The sequence below is a fragment of the Fukomys damarensis genome, unplaced genomic scaffold (assembly GCF_012274545.1).
Source record: "Fukomys damarensis isolate Sample0158 unplaced genomic scaffold, DMR_v1.0_HiC HiC_scaffold_2, whole genome shotgun sequence".
NCBI lineage: Eukaryota > Metazoa > Chordata > Mammalia > Rodentia > Bathyergidae > Fukomys > Fukomys damarensis.
The window spans coordinates 16,622,045-16,639,460 of record NW_022900914.1 but is presented as its reverse complement, the minus strand read 5'-3'; the positions used below and the strand labels follow the sequence as shown (position 1 = coordinate 16,639,460).

At 43.1% G+C, this 17,416-nt stretch overlaps 1 protein-coding gene across 2 annotated transcripts in view; it reads right to left on the bottom strand.

Moving 5' to 3' along the window:
• Vit (vitrin) overlaps positions 1-11,639 on the bottom strand; it is a 110,901-nt gene extending 99,262 nt beyond the window's left edge. For both annotated transcript variants that reach the window (XM_010611399.2, XM_033763519.1), the window contains exon 1: positions 11,443-11,639. The gene's annotated coding sequence lies outside the window, so the exon portion shown is untranslated. The remainder of the gene's footprint in view (positions 1-11,442) is intronic.
• Between the last annotated feature and the right edge of the window lie 5,777 nt (positions 11,640-17,416).

Below are 17,416 nucleotides of genomic sequence, written 5' to 3'. Positions count from 1 at the left end.
GGAAAGAGAGAAGGAGCCCAAGAGAGAAGCAGTTTTTCCTCTCTTCTCTGATTTTCTTCTCTTTCTAAGTCTTCCCTTCTTTTATGGTATTGAATTTGGATGGTAGCAGGGGAAACTTTGCCTTTTCTCGGTTTATTGGTGCTAAAGGATGCACAAAGTTTTCAAAGAGGCCCAAGTCTGGTGACACAGACTAGACACTATTTACTGATGTTGATACACAGAGTGTCCATTTCCCAACCCTTCTTCTCCTTCCGAACAGAGCCCCAATTTGGTAAGAGAAATAAATGCAGCCAGGGGATTCAGGAAAACTGCACCTTCCCAGCTCTTGGGACAGATCCTGATTCCGAGTCTAACCAAGGATGGCTACTGTCCCTTGCTGTGGTCCCTCCATGGACACAGGTGTTTTCCTGTCCACAAGGTGTTTTCTGTAGCTCTGTTCAGGTGATCATTACAGGTTGATCATCCTTAATGAACAATGGAAAATCTGAGCTCCTTCAAAGTTGGAAAATTTTGTTTGATTTCTTTCTTTCCTAAAATCTAAAACTTTTTGAATGCTGACAAGACACCGAGACTGGAACTCGCCATACCAAGAAATTTTGTCTCATACACATCATTACTAAAAACATGGTACAAAACTACCTTTAGGTGATGTTTGTGTGGTCCATGGCATGCAAATGAGTTTTGTGTTTAGATTTGGATCCCATTCCTAAGATATGTTATTGTGTAGGTACAAATATTCCAAAATTTTATAAAATTTGACCTCAGAAACACTGCCAGTCCCAAGCATTTTGGGATACTCAGCTTGTACAAGTTCCTAGTCCTGGTGGGTTATGTCCTGAGTTATACAAACAGAAGAGGAAGACTTTAATCCCATGGAGAAACTGTCTCTCTTGTTGAAATAAACAAGGAAGCAGGTTGTTCCAGGTATGCTTGCAACAGTATTGTGACCATGAGGAAAATTAGGCTGAGGAAAAAGCTAATACAAGTGGGTGAGGGCAGACTAGAAAATCACAGAGAAATGGAGGCAGAGCTCTGGTTGCCTTGTGCCTCAAGGCCAGCATCACCTCTGGACTACCTGTTCTATGGCACAAAAAATTTCCCTTTTGGTTAGCTTGCAGCTTGAAGATTATTTCTGTTAACTAACTCGCAGGACCTGTCCATGGAGTGGTTTTGACTAGAGAAGATTCTAATAATGCAGACTTTTTTACTAGTCTGAAGAGTGTTTTCTCAACAAGCCATTTTTAAAGCCCCCTCAGCACTCCTTGTGGAGGTAAAATGCACACTATAGTTCCTAGAATTCAGAGTAGTGGAATGACTTGCTCAAGATCACACAGCGTGGGTCCTTCCTCATCTTATTTTTCTATTATGTCAAACTTCTTACATGAGCGTTACTATGCCTCTCAAATCATAGTACATTATTATAAAATAAAAATTCCACTCTTATTTGTGTAGTATACTTCACTTTTCAATGCCTGGGTTACATTTATAACTTTGACCTCACAAGATTCCTGAAATGAGCAGCTCAAATCCGGTCAGAGGCAGAGAACACACACTGAAATATAGGTGAATCGGCAAGAAAAAAATACCTTAGGCCAACTGGGGTCTCCCTTGGGACTTCTGGAAGCTTTGAAAACAATGAGTGCTGAGCCTCAGGCCCAATGGGTCCCTGAATAAATGTGTAAGATGAGGACACAGAGAGGGAGGAAGCAGCGTGCAGGGCCTGGGAGAAGCAGGGAGGGCGGATGCCTTCGTTTCTGGCTGCTTCCCAGGCCTATTTCCAGCCTGAAGGAGGTCCAGCTGGACTGCGTCTCTGGTGTATGACATCGGTGTTTCTGGACCCTTTTACTTGGGCCAGTTTGAATTAGTTTCTGTTTCTTGCAGCTTTGATTAAGGGCCCTTTTCATGTTTGTTGTTTCAGCTATGTCCTAGTTCCCTGAAATGATGAGTAGTAAAAATCAAAACAAGGGATGCGTGTGGTTGTCTTTGGTAGCATCAAAGGGCGTGGGCCCCAGAGAGGCTGCGTGGAATCCTGAAGCCAGGCTCCAGGGAGACCCGTGGCCGGGGAGCCTGCGAACAGGACAGCCACTGGGAATGCCTGGCCTCTGCTGGGAGTAAAAAAGCCTGTGGCCGGGAAGCGCGCTGTCAGAATGCTGCCGTGGAGGTTCCTCACATATCTAGGACTGCAGCTCACAGCCAGGGGACATTTCACAGCTTTGAAAACACTTTGGTTCGTCACAACTGGGGCAGGAGTGGGACACTGGCACGACTGGTGCCTCGTGAGTAGAGGCCGGGGAGACGGTCAAACACCCCACAGCACAGGCCAGGTCCTCACGGCAAAGAATCTCCCAGCCCTACACACCAATAGCCCAGGGTGAAAAACCCTGATTTGTGAGAATGTTTGTTCCTCAGTGTATTTATGAGAGCGTTACGCTTAACTGACGCTTCAAGCTAGGAACTACCCATAAATATCATTTGTACTCTTTTGGTTGACAAGGGCATGAGCTACTCAGGGACCTGTTCCTTTCTCTAGGATCACTTTTGATCCTCCATATAATCAAAGAAAATCCTACAGCAAAGATGCTCTCCTGGGCCATGGGTTGACTGAGGAGTTCACGTGTGTCCGACAGCGGCTATGTGCCGGGCCATTGATCCATGTGGCATGTTACTACATGTCGGAGAACTAAAAAGAGAAAGGCTTTTTTGGTGTGTGTGCTCCAGACCATCATTTTGTACCTCATTAAGAACCTGACATATGGTAATGCTTACCACATCCACAAAGACTTCAACCAATAGTGATTTCTAGGGAGACTGCAAACAGTAATTAGATTTCTCAAGTGGTAGTTTAGATCTTATATTGCCAGTGGGGAAAAATACCGGTTTGCAGGCTGCCCCCAGATGAGCTCTACAGAACTCCTCCCAAGAGCTATTCATCCCGGGTAACGGAAGGGGCAGGAAGAGCACTAAATCTGGGAAGGAGGTGAGGACCTCTGAGGAGACAAGGTGGTCCAGAATTGCTCCTCTGGGCTACTCTGGAAACTGCCTGGTTTCAAAGATTCCCAGGGAGCTTCGGAAAATGAATTTCTCTCATCAGAAACTTCCTTGCCTAATGTGTTTGACACTGTGGATTACCTCGGCCTCCTCCCAGCGAGTTCTCCCCCAACCGGGGCTTTGGTGTTTACGACTGCCAAAGGACCTCAACTATGAATTTGGAGCTGGGGATCTGGTTCAGTTCAAATTTGAGATCCCTAGGGCCTTGACTGGCGCAAACACTGCGCTTTTTGGTCTGCCTTCAATTCTGAGGCACAGAGAAAACATTTTCAGGCCTGGCCTGGCTTCGCACATGAGAGAGGAAGATGAGGGTGTGTGTGTAGGACGTGTGTGTCTGCCTCTTGGAAAAGAATGGCTTCATCTCACATGACTGGGTCCCCCACCCCAAGCTGCTGAGAGACAGGCATGGATAGGGCTGGGGTCAGAGCAGCCAGAAGCCTAGGGAAAAGGAAGGTGTGTGAGGAGTGTGGCGGAGCAACTGCAGCTGAGGAATTGAGGCTGTGGAGGGTCAAGGGCTGGAACTGCCAGGGAACGGGAGAAACAGAGTCATTTAGAAGCAAGGGACCAAGCTGTCAAAGGGAACCAGCCAGCCTCATTCTCCAGAGCCCCGCCCCAGACCACCACAGCTCTGAAGGAGCCTCCAGAGCCTCCTGCTTGTCCCTCCTGAGGATTTTGGCCCTGCTGTATAGTAGCCTGTTACACGAGGTGAGATTAGTCCCTTTGCTTTTCTTGGAAAACTTTCTTGTTCTCATTATCCACCCCAACCCCAGTACTAGGGATCAAACTCAGTTCTTTGCACTGAGCTACACCCCCAGCTCTTTTTTTTTTTTTAGTGTTTTATTTTGAGGAAAGGTCTTGCTAAGTCACTAAGTTACGCAGGCTTGAACTTGCAAGCCTTCTGCCTCGGCCTCCCAGAGTGCTAGATTACACACATGTGCCTTCCTGTCCTGGCTTCTTTGCTTTTCTTTGAAACACAGCCTCACTTTGTTGCTCAGGTTGGCCTTGAAGGTGTGAGCTCAAGTCCTCCTCCTGCTTCAACGCCCTGAAGGGCTGAGACTCTAGGTGATCACCAGCTGGTCAGGGTTCTCATGGGAAGTCTTAGAAGCGCAGTGTCCACTCCAGTAACAACAACCATCATTCTAAACCTCATCTCGTTTTCTCTGACAATTTTTAAAATGACATACAAGCATATTTTTAAGTTTAACCAGGTGTAACACACCTATTTAAACAAGTATTTGCGTGTACTGACATTAACTGGGCATTGGGGTGTGAAGTGGGCTTTCAGTTAAGGCCCCAAGACAACAGGTGCCAACCACTTCCACCTTCTGAGGTGGTCGCCTTGAAGCTCCTCCCAGTCTGGCATGAAGTGGGGATCTATGTGGGGAGGGTCACCTGCTCCCCTTGTGCAGCTGAGGGTGGGGAAGAGGGGAGCAAAATGCCAACGACTTTTCCTGAAGACATCCTTGTCCTCCGCTCTCTCTGTCCCTCTGTTGGACTCTACAGCCTCTTTCACAGCCTGAAGGAGTAGCCAGGGATCCCAGTCCCTGTTTCCTCCTTTGGAAATCCAGCTGGGATGCCCGAGAAGCCCAAAGAAGTGAATGAGCAGTTGTCCCCTTAGGCTCGGGGCAGGGTGGCTTGGTGTGAGACTTGCAGTTCAGTCGTCTACAGAAGAGGGGAGTGTGGGAGGCAAAGTCCACCTCAGGTCCCGCCTGAGTCAGCAGCGTGGAGTGCTGGGAAAGCAGAAAGCCGAGGTGAGAGGTCATCAGGTGCTCAGGGGCTGAAAGAGGAACTGTAAACCCCAAGCCAGAGCAGATTTACTCAATGGCCTCCAGGGAGCTACAGGCAAGGGGTCCCCAGTGACACAAGGGGATCCATAGAAAACCCGTAGCAGTATCCTGTGGGAACACAAAAACAGCTGTCAGCGCTGCCCGGCTTAGAAAACCTGGATGCCAGGGTGGAAAAGTGCCAATCTAGCAAGGCCTTCCTGTCACATGTTGCCTACCTGCCTCCACTTCAATTCTGGACACGAAGAGATGCTGTTAGCAGCCAAACGGAAGAGAGGGAAAGGTGCATGGCAGGGGAAGAGAGGATTCCCTCAGCAGAGAGCAAATCCAGTTGTGCGGGTGAAACTCTCTACATTGTCATTTTTCAGTATTACCTAGTATTACATACACGTATGTGCGGTGTGATTTGCGGGGTGGAATGTGACCAAGGTCTTTTTATTTCTTTCTTTTTTTTTTTTTCTTTTGGTAGCAGGGATTGAACTCCAGACCTTGAGTTTATGAGGCAGGCACGGTGCCACTGAGCTAAATCCCCGGCCTGATCAAGGTCTTTTTAAAAATGCTGGTCTGAAATACTAAGGGACTCGTCCCATTTCATCCGGGGCGGAGGCAAAGCCTGCTCCTCAGAGAGCATGTGACGGAGGGTTGAGGAGTGCTCGGAGGGCACCCTCAGTCTGCTTGGCCCAAGGGCCCCCTTGATCTCCCGTCCTCGTTCAGCTCGGGACTGCCTGGCCTCCTCAGCTCTGGCCTGCGTAGGGTCCTAGCAATGGCCCTTGCCCCTGCCTAGGTTGTTTTTCCCCCAGGAACTCATGGGTTGCTCTCTGGCTTTCTTAATCATTCTCAACCTCTCTCTCTCTCCTCTCTCTCTCACACACATTGATCTACTCACATAATAATAATCATCACCCCCATCTCACTTCTTTCCGCAGCCCCTTATCCTACTTTCAAAGCCTGTATCATCACCAGGCTGCTGCTATGCACTTTCCCCTATGTATTTTCCCCAAATCAGCCGCTCTAGGAAAATGGAAACTATTTGGTTCACTCTTCCTCCCAAACACATAGGCTAGTTAATGGCACATGACAGTGGCCCAATAAATATTTGTATTGCTGTTGTTAATATCGGTTTCCCAAACTGCTTTCACATTTTGGCTTACAGATTTATTCACTATATTGTACAAGCAAAACCAGTCTGGGCAAGCCAACTAATGTTTTTATGTCCAAAGCATGTTTTCTCTGTCTGGGATACAAAGGAACCCAGAAAAGTAAATTCCCCTAGCATTAAGATGCCAGTGACCTGATCTCTTGAGAACTATTTAGAGCTCCTCCTACCCGTGAAAAGGTTTGTATTATCTTTTGAATCGGAGAAGAAAAAAAAAAATGTAGAAACTGAATTCCTTCTCACTGTAGCCTGAAGGGCAATTCTTAATGAATTTTTACTACATGTCCACACAAAACTTTAGCCTCCCTCCAACTGAGGAAAACAATTTGAGAAATTTTTACTGGAGGCCTGTTAGAGAAAGTGATTTTCCGAAGGAGTTCCAGACACAGGGAGTGTGATTCTTTCTGTGACAAGCTGTTAATGTAACTCTAAGCTTTGAGTGAAGATAAAGGAAATGCCTCGGAGACCGGAGGCGGATACTCAGCAACCTACAAGATGGAGTCGGTTCCCAGCCTCTCACCGGCTCCCCGCACACTTGGAAAGTGATTCTTCAATCAGGTTATGGAAGAATGACAGGAATAAAACTCCTCCCTTCCCAACAAACTCCTCTTTTCTCAACAAACTGCGTCCTGTGAGTCCTTGCCTCCACCCTCTTCCACCGTTCTTACCAAGGTGTCGCTACTACAAGGAAGAATATTAGACTCAGAAATTTGACTTGCCTGGAAAACTGTGCTTTCCCATCATGGTAAAGATTAATTTGGGGCAGTGATAGGAAAACCAGGACCACGTGTAACTCTCGCCTGTTAGGTTAAGAAGATCAGCTTGGAATTAGGCTTCTTGGATTTGAAGCTGAGCTCTCTCTACCTCTTAGTAACTGTAACCTTCTGCAACTTAACTAACTTCTCATTTGCCTCAGTTCTTTAAAAGCTGTGTATTGGACATAGCAGCAACCCACATGATATGTTTTCTGTTGGGATCAAATGAGTTAGTATATGAAAGGAGTTAAATGTTTTGGGATGGGAGTTAATCATTGCCAGCACCCCTGTCAGCATCACTGTCATGGGCACCATCATCATTTTCATCACCATCTTGTGAGATGTGGCCCACTTAAATACTAGCTTAGGATCTAACAGAGATAAAGTAACCAGCTAACTCTGTCAATAAGATGCTGTCCAGAGCTCACCACGGCTTGATTGTTGGACTTTTTGGGAAGAAAAATTGCTACAGTCTGAATGCTTTTGTCCCTCCAAAATTTTTTGAAATCCTAATCCCAAATATGATAGTATTAGAAGGTGGGACCTTTGGGAGACAATTAGATCATGAAGGGGAAATGGGACCTCAGAGACTGTTTCACGCTCTTTCTGCCACATAGCAAACAAATGGCCATCTATGAACCAGGAAGTGGGCCCTCACCAAATTCCAATCTTGCAGTGCCTTTATGTCAAACTTCCCAGCTTGTAGAACTGGGAAAGAGAAATATTTACTGTTTAAACCATACAGTCTGCCGTACTTGATCATAGCTCTCCCAACTGACTAAGACACCTAGAAAGGGAGAAAATCTGTATTTTGTTCCTTCCACTTATATTTTGAGATTTGTAAGGCTCTTCAGTCCATTATTATGGAAATCTTCGAGACAGTTGTACCATCTCACTAAATGACTGTGGAATACCATGTACTATTAATTCTTACACAGAACTGAACAAAAATCTAGTGAAAAATTATGAATTAGAAGTGGACCTAAATATATGAGAGAGAGAGGAGAGCAAGAGAACGAGAGAGAGAGAGAGGTTAGAATGAAATCCAAACATAAAAATATTCTCTAAATAGAATCCTAAGCAAACTAATACTTCTGTGTTGGGAGACTGGCTTGCAGATTTTATCAGGAAAGGGCTTTGGCATCCAGTTTCTCAGGTCACCTTTGTCCCTCAGGCCACAAGGCCCTCGGTGTGTCACTGTACTTCTGCTGAGTCACGTCTACTGTGCAGGATTTGCTCTCTGTAGATTACGACTCAATGTATGCATTTTAGAGGTGGCATCATCTGGTGCCTGCTCTGTGGGCTTCCCAGATAGCCCAGAGCGTTCTACAGCGTCTCTAAGGGTTTCTGTAAGGTTTGCAGCCTGGTAAAGTAGAAAACTTTCTAGCTGATTAAAAACAAATTGTAAAGCCAGCATCCACAACTGTTTGTTTTACAAAAGCAGTAACCATGGAAAACGCCACAAACAAAACAGAAACAGTCTTTGCCCCATTGTGGTCGTGTGACTTGGGGCATTCAGGGGCTGTCCTTGCTTCTCAACCCTTCACTTTCCTGTCTGAAAACTGAGCTCACCCGGAGGGTCCCAGATGGACTTGAATTTATTTGTGTGAGTGTCCTTTTTTCTTTTCATTAAAAATTTAATAGCCAGCATTCCCAAATAAATCTTTCTGGTTCTTATCTGGACTTGGCCTGGTATCTGGCTCCTCTCTTGACCCATTTTCTTTAAGACTGAAGCTTTTCTCTCCTCAGCGCCATGCATGCTCTTCTTCTCTCTCTCTCTCTCTCAGTCTGTGTTCAGGAAGCCCGGGATTTTACTGTCTCCCCCTGCAGCCTACAGGGAGACGAGGTGTAAGGCACTGAGGGGGAATGTGAGGCATTCTCAGATTATAGCCATCACAGAAGTTGCCTCTTTTGCTTATCTTTGCTGAGTGACTGATTCACTCAGACATTCGGGATGAAGAGATGACAGGTAGTTTCGAATATATAGATACAGTTTATATTAATCTACTAGAAATCCACAAGTCGATGTGTTTACCAGCGCCAAAGAGCTAATGCCTATAAATTTGAAGATGATTACAAATGAATGATTTCACAGCAGATATGGTTTCTTTGTTTATGTAATAAAGAAAATACTCACTAACATTTGGGTGCTGAAGCCCTGCTACAATTCTATGAAGTCAACATTAATAGTAGGCCCCTTATACAGATGACAAAACTGAGGCCCATAGCGTTTAAGCAACTTAGTGAAGTAAACACATAGGAGTGGTAGAGTTTTCTGCCTGACAACTCCTAGCAACAGGACCCATGGCATAAGAGGTCCAGCTGGCTTGGCCTTGTGTGAAAGGCCAAATTTAGATATTTGCTATGATCTCCACAGAGACTGTGCAGTCAGAAAGCACCAAAACGTTGAAAAATATCTATCGTACAACTTAGACCACACTGTCCCCAGTACAGTATGGAGTTATGGAAACACATACACACACACACACACACACACACACACACACGAACAGGAACACACTGTAATCTTTGTCTTGTGAAGAATATTATGTCAATTTCATTTTCATAGACATTATTGCCCCTCAATTAGGTAAATGTAAGTGTTTAAAATACATCATGAGTTCTATAACCCTGTTTCGATACTCCATTTTGCAATCTCAAACATGAAATTGGCCTGGTTGGTCCTGACATTGGGCTACTGGACTCTGAGCACAAAACCAAAATATTGGGAGGGAAACTTAGGAGCTAACTGATCCGATTGCTTCATTGCATATGTAGGAAATGGAGACACAGGGACATCGAGTCACCCAGCCAGGTGCCTTTCTAGCAGCAGAGGAGTCCTGTGTTCGCTCCTGTACTGGCTGCCCATACCTCCAAGTGAGAGGAGGGGAACCTGCATTCATGGGCACAAGCCCCGCAATATCCTACAGGACATCACACACTTGTTATAAGACCAGTGACTGCTCCCAACAAAATCTTGTTTTGCATCTATGAGAAAATGCATTTCAGTTTTCAAAGGCTTATTGGAACAGGCACTCAATATTGAGTCTCATGACAAACCTGGGAGAGAGGATGTGCAGGCATGGCTGTTTCTGGCTTTCAAAGGGGGAAAGAAAACTGAAGCCATATCACACATCTTTGCCAAGGCAGCACGGTGAGGTAGTAGCAGAGCTGTTCCTGTAATTTAGGACTCCTGGCTTGGCACCCTGGGTTGAGCCACACTGCTGTCCTGTGCACAGGAGTCACAGCCAAGGGCAGTACAAGCATTTTTATTCTCATGATGCTCTTCATAAACCATTCTCAAACCTGCTGGAATTTCCCCAAGAGAACTTTTTCTTTGTGTGATCAGTACCTTGGTGGCAAAGAGAATTAGATCTTCTAAACTATATCCATAAACTCTATTTCAAGATAGATATTAAGCATTTCCAACATTCCTAAGCAATTTTCCTTTCAGTGATAAAGTGTAAAGCATATTTAAATGAAGTTCAGTCTGGAAAATTGGCATATTGCAATTAAAAGTGCAGTACTTGTAGGCTTGTAATTCTGTGTATAAAGCCCTTTTACAAAAGGGGTATTTTAATTCAATAAATAAAAGAGGGGCACTTGCAGCTTTCCTATCGGTATAGTCTCCACTTGTGGCTAAATACACCCAGAGGAAAACACAAACAAACATTGTTTGATCTTGGCTTGGTCTAGGGCGTTCCATCTTTCAAGAGACCAAGGGAAAAACAACCTCAGAAATTTACCACCAAAGCTTCCAAATTTATTGCAACACATCGTAATGGCAAAACACTATTTTCTTAGCGGATACATTTTTGGACAACCACCATGGCCAAGAATGCCTGGTTTTATTTTTACAATAAACCCCAAGAAAATGTTGAATACTACTTTGGTTTGGGGATGGCAAAGACACTGTGGGTGTTTGGAGCAAAAGATCACTTCTAATTGTTCATTCTTTTCCTGTTTGATTAACCTGTGCTGGAGGCATTTCATGTTTATACTGGTTCGACACAAATCATGCTTAAAAGAGATTTTTCTATCCTGTCTTCCTGTGCAAAGGTGAGCTACAATGGTAGACTTAACAAAGCCAGCCCCTTCTTGGACTTTTCAGTAACAGAAGCGTTCAGCCTAGAAATGCCTCCCGAGTAAACATGACACAGAATTGCACATCTAGCCACATTCCACGGAGATCTGCCTGAATGAAGAGAAGTGAAGGCTCCCATTCAATAATTTCTCTTTTGATTTAGCATAAATGTGCCCATTTCTCATACCGCTTTTCATACACCATTACAACTTGCTATACTGCTATTGCAGTCCATGTAGGAAGCAGAGTAGAAAAAAGGCAAGAAAAATGTACACATCTTTCTTTTAAAGTTTTACAAAAATGTTATACTTTTCAACTTAATTTAAACATATTTAGGTGGTTTAAAGAAACAGTGGAACCCTAGTCCTAATATTAATATTTTAGCATAATTTATTTATAATCTATATTATTTATAACATACGTATAAATAATAGTAGCTGTTTACAAGGAAGCCGACTGCCACCAACTCCCATCCCAACTCTCTTGAAACTGAAATTTACAGACTGATTACTTAAAGTATGCATTCTAATTTCTTAATGGCAAAGACATTTTAATGTTTTATAATAATGGATGGAAAGCAACTATATGCATAGCTTAGTAACAAATCAGACATACCTTGTTTGAAGAAAGCAAATTTTTTCAGAAATTTTCCACCACACAGAATGGATATTCTTGTTTCTTTAAGCTTTTCTGCATCAAAAATCCCATCCAAATTATTCTAAAGAAGAAACAAGAGTTCCCAGCACCTTTTCTCTTCTCCTCAGAGGAGCTAAGCAAACATTTCCATCCACCTCCCAGCCCTTTGAAAAGCTCATTTTGTACCACACACACACACACACACACACACACACACACACACACACTGCTTCTTACACTGGTTTTAGTGCTGAATTAGGCGGTCCTCTTTCAAATTTCCACTCCCACTTGCTTTTTTTGGGAAAGGATTTATAAATATTCTTTTCTAACCCAAAGCTCATATTTTTTTTCAGTAAGCATTTAGATATTCTGAAAAGCAGAAGTACAACAGTTACATAGGCAAAAAGAATATTAATATACTTCAAAACTACTTAAGCAGGGACGATTTTTTCTTTCTGTCTCAAATACTAGTGAACAGCTGAATTAAACTGCAGAAAAAGCCTATGCAAATGCCGTAAGCTTATTCTACTGGAATAGCTTTTTTTGCATTGAAAATATTTTCTTTTCCTACATGTGGATACCATCTCTTTGTTTTGCTTTGTTTCAGTCCTTTCTGCATTTTGGCAAGCTTCATGAAATGATTGAGGTATTTGCTGCTGGTAACAGGACACACGGTAATAACAGTGGGAAGCAAAACTGACTCATGTTTCAAAAAAGACTACCGATGGGTACCTCACATCATCAGTGAATTCTGCCCACTTTTGTTTTTTTTTGTGTGTATTAGTGTTGACAGTTAAAGAGAAGAGATCCAGACCTTAAACATGTATTAACATAAGCCCAGCATTTAAAAAAACGGACCCCAAACAAGTCTGGCAGCCCCTTGAGATGCTGAAGCCCATCAGAGTGGCAGAGCATCTCTTCCACAGCAGGGCAGAAGGTACCAAAAGCCAATTCCTCCTCCTGCTGGGGAATGTGCACTCCGGCAGCTTGGGAATGGGACTCTCCCCACCTAGCTCCTCCCACCCTTGTCTGCTGGCTCTGGGATTATCCCTCATTTAAGATTACTGTTGCAGTGCAGTTAGACCTTCCTTTTTTCTCTCTCTGGCTCTGCATTGAAATTATTTTTCAATCCTGTTTCTTCCTCTATCAAATCTTGACACTTGGTCCGTTGGTAAAAAGGACAGTGCTGTTGTATTGTAGGTCGGCTGTCCATCATTTATGTCGGGGCAGATTGAGCTGAAATGGCTAGCTAAGCATCATAAACTATATTATTAATTGTAAGAATGCTAGTTGGTATATACTATTTATATTTGGTATATACCATTCATACTGTTTTACTGGGAATGGTGATTGTCCTTTACATATATGAGCTCATATAATATTTAGAAGATTCTAGAAGGGTCAGAACCCTTGGCTCCATTCAATAGGTAAGGGAATCAGAGCTCAGAGAGAGTAATTTTCCTGAGGTCACCCAGCCGATGAAGCAAGATCTAGGATTCATATTTGAGGTTGCCTTAATCCAAGCAATGGTTCTATATTAGTACTTAGAGTTTCTCTTCTGTTAGTAGTTTAATCTGCTTTCTCATGGTGAACAAGAAAAGAATGACAAGTAAATGTAGTGATGTGAAGAAATGCTCAAAGAATATACAAATTAAAAGCAATAGTGTTTGGGGTGACTCACGTTTCTAGAAATATTGATAGCTGCCCAATGTTATGAATGTAATACTACTGAGTTACACACTTAAAAGGCAAATTTTGTGTTACATATATTACAAAATAGTAGAAAAGAGCATTTCCCTTAAAAAGCAATTAACTGACCTTTTATTTGAATAAGATCAGTGAAAACTGGAACTCTAGTGTCTGTGGCAGGCTCGTGCTGGCCTTTGGGGTGCTGGTGGTGGGCAAACATGCTTATTCTGGATGATGTTGATCTTCTAGCACCCACTAAACTCTCTAGCATCACCCCCAGTCAGCTGCTCATGCAGAGCCTGGAAGTCTGTCTCGGAGCGGCAGAAACCCAGTCTGGGAGATGCCCAGGGAGAAACACTCCGCAGCAGCCAGAAGCCATCCTAGTCTTCTTGGAGACCCGTGTGGTACCTGCATGCACTTTCCTCCGCTCTTTGCTGTAAGGTCACCTCTGGAGAGAGGTCTTTTCTGGCCACCCTGCTTTAAATGACACCCCCAGCCCGAGCACTTCCTTCTCCTCCTCCTCTTCTCTGCTTCATTTTCCCCCAGAGCACTTATTGCCCTTTATTAATATTTCCTCCCTGACTTTCAAAATTCTGTATCCCCCATGTAGTAAAATAAATATAGGCTCAGGCAGGCTGAACATTTTTTCCCTCATTGAGTTTATTGGTACATTTTAGGTACACAGTACAGTTACATTCATCATTGGGATCCTGTACCTTTACATGACAGGTCTTGGTTCTCATTTTTTCCCCTTGTCCCTGCCCTCCCTTCACCCCCTCCACTCTCCCCTATTTACAAATATTTTATTTCCATTTTTTCATTTTCTCAGATTTTTTCTTTTTCCTTATTCCCCTTCCCCTACCCTTCCCACTTTCCCTACACCTTTAGCCCTTTTCTTCCTATTTTACATTGTCATTTATACCATTAGGATCTTATGTACCATTATAGTTTTTCACACCAGAGAAACTACGCAGTATTTACACGTGTGGCTTATTTATTTCACTTAGGAGTATATCCTCAATATGCATCCATATTCCTATGAGTGACTCTAATTTCTCATTCTTTATGGCTGAGTAGTATTCCACTTTATAGAAAAACCACATCTTCTTTATCCAGTTTCCAATGGATGGGCAAGTGGGCTGTTCCCAAGTTTTAGCTATTACAAACTGTCAGGCTGGGCTTTTTAATCTGTTGTATTCAAGAGTGCATTCTTAGCTTTCGGAACCAGCACATAATAAGTGTACAGTAAGTAGGAACTAAATGCAGTTAGAAATACGCGTACACCAGAACAGCTGCCTATGGGAGCTGGGAGTGGAGAATTGGGATATGTGGAACAGAAAGCATTCAAGAAAAAGTCTTAGAGCCTTGTGTGAGCCACACTGATGGGGCTGGGTGTCTGGCACCCAGCTGGGTAGCTTTGGTCCCTACAGCCAAAGCACTCAAACTTGTGGCCTTGAGGAAGTCTTTTATCTTTTTAGAGTAAAACAAGATCACAGTTTCCTGGTGAGCAGTCTTACGCTCGTTAGCTGGCATAAACTGAAGTAGATTACTTCTAGTCAAGAGCAAAAATGGTGATGTTCAATTTTTCCTGCTACTGCTACTTGAAATTCTGTTTTGCTTATAAATCACCTATGGTTGCTTGAAAGCATCCATTTTTTCCCCCAAATAACTGTTTGTCACCATGTAAGCTTAGTGTCCTAGGTTGGTATTGCATCCAGTGCAAAAACTCAAATCTCTTTGAGAACATTCTCTATTAAAACCTTTTATTATTGTCATAAACACTGAACTTGATGGCTCTTTAAGATAAAGCCTCTTTTTTTTTTTTTTTTTTTTTGGTTTCACTCCAGAGACAGAATGTGGGGAAATCAATGTGTTCCTCACATCACAAATCCATTCTTTTATGTGACTTTTAAAAACGCAGGCTGGCAATTTAAGGTTCTAAATAATGAGGCAGGCTTTTCAGACACTCTTGATAGTTTTATTGTGTGCAGGTATAAAACGTGAGAGTTACACCTTCATAACATGAGCTCCCTGAAATGTCTCAGGCTCGATGGTGTTTGATGCTGCATTAATTTTTCATGGAAATATGATTTGCTTTGAACTCCTCTATGACTGTTTCGAGGCTCTTCTTTTCCCCTATGCTTTGGTCGAAGCTTATTGCAATGATCAGATATTATTTCAGTTTCCTGGACACCGCTGAGCAGCATTGCTAAGTACACACATTTTGTGTAATATCAGGGTGAATGGAAATTCACCAACCTAATTAGCCTTTGTTAAATTAACATTGTCACTACCTGTCAGAAGCAAAGAGAGTACTATAAGAAATACATAGCTTTCCAAAAATCGAAGGAGCCAAATGGAAAAGATGAGTATCTTACAAATGGTAGCCAAAAGAGATTTTGCTAAGCAATGTAAAAGAGCTTCCAGACCTATAAGGAAGAGGTTCTTAAGAATACATCAGAGATGCCAGGCGTGGTGGCGAACGCCTGTAATCCCAGCACTCGGGAGGCTGAGGCAGGAGGATCGCTGTGAGTTCGAGACCAGCCTGGGCTACATAGTGAGTTCCAGGTCAGTCTTGACTACATAGTGAGACCCTGTCTCAAACCCCCCACCCCCCAAAAAAACAATACATCACAGGTAAAAATTGGATTAAATAGACATTAAATATGATAAAAGATAACCTCAGGAGGAAAGGAGATGGTTGACCAATAGGATTCATGTTCTTCCTTAGGTTATTAAAAAAGTGTTGTAAAGATTATTTTTCCCAAATGCTTCCCTGGAACATATGAGCTGGGACCACTGCATGCTGTGCATGTTGCACAGCACCCATAGTTTTCTAGGCCAAACTGACAAAACATAGACACAGATAAGTCACTGTGATTGCAATAGCATAAAAGAGATCAGAGTGCCTAAAGGAGGACACCAGGAACTGGAGCCTGTCTCATAGGGCCTAGCATTCCAGAGGGCCGCTGAGCTAGCAGATTAGCAAAATACAAAAGTACCTTCTACAAAACAAGGGTTCAAAATGGTGGCCAGGAGATTATAGGCCTTATATCTCCCTTTATGCCAAATCAGCACATGGAGTCTAAAATAGAAGATTGGCTCACAGAGCGCTGGTCAACTGGGCCTCTCTGATCAAAGCCGGGCTGAGCAGCCTATTGCTGCAGGCCTGTGCATCGGCTGGGGAATCTCTACACGTGGTTATTGTGGTGTCCGTGTTACAGGGACCGCAGCTACACAAGAGGAGCTCACAAGAGGGCAACAGAAAGTAGGTGAGGTTTCTTCTCGTTGGCACACTGACGCGCCTGGCCTGTTCACTTTGGCCAAAGGACCAAGGCCAAAGTCAAGTGGCAAAGAACTAGATTGCTCAGAAAGGGGCTAGGGAAAGTGTGTGGAGGAAGAGAAGAATGAAGAATTAGAACCAGTTATTGAGTCTCCGACTATATCCCCTTATTTCAGCCTTACTTTTGTTGTGTATTTTTTCAATTTTTATTTTTTTATTAGTACATGTTTGTACATTCCTCATAGATACCTGTTCACGACACATCTTTTTTCATCCCCTTCCCTTCCCCTATCTACCCTTTCCTCCATCTGTTGATCCCTTTTCCTTTTGCAAAAGATCTGTCTTCCTATGTACTATGTTATATCTTTTATTTTTCTCTTAATCCATCCTTTCATTTCTCATAGAAGTGAAACTGTGACATTTTTAAACATGTGTTTGATTTATTTCACTTAACATTATGGTCTCAAAGAGCATTCATTCTCCTTCAGATGACTCAAGTTTATCCCTCTTTGTGGCAGAGTAGTACAGCACTCTGAAGATACCACATTTCCTTTGTCCACTCACCTCTTGATGTTCATATAGGTCACTGCCAAGATTTAGCTGTTATGAACTGTATGCAGGACTCACTGTAATATGATGTCTTTAATTCCTTCCAGCAGATACTTTGAAAGAGAACGAACGGCTGGGCCAAATGGAATTTCTAGTTTTACTTTTTAGAGGAATCTCCGTACTGACTTCCATACTTCTTCATGATAGCCATTCTTTCTGGAGAGAGATGGGATCTCAGTGTTGTTTTAATTTGCATTCTCTAATGGCCAGAGGTGTTGAACATTTTTTACATACTGTTCTTTTTCTAAAAGTTGTCTATTTTGGTTGCCCGTTTTTTATCGGGCCTTGTGTTTGGGGGGGTCGTTTTTTTTTTAGTTCTTTATGTATTCTAAGTGCTATATTAGTTCTCTATATTCAAATGAAATATATATA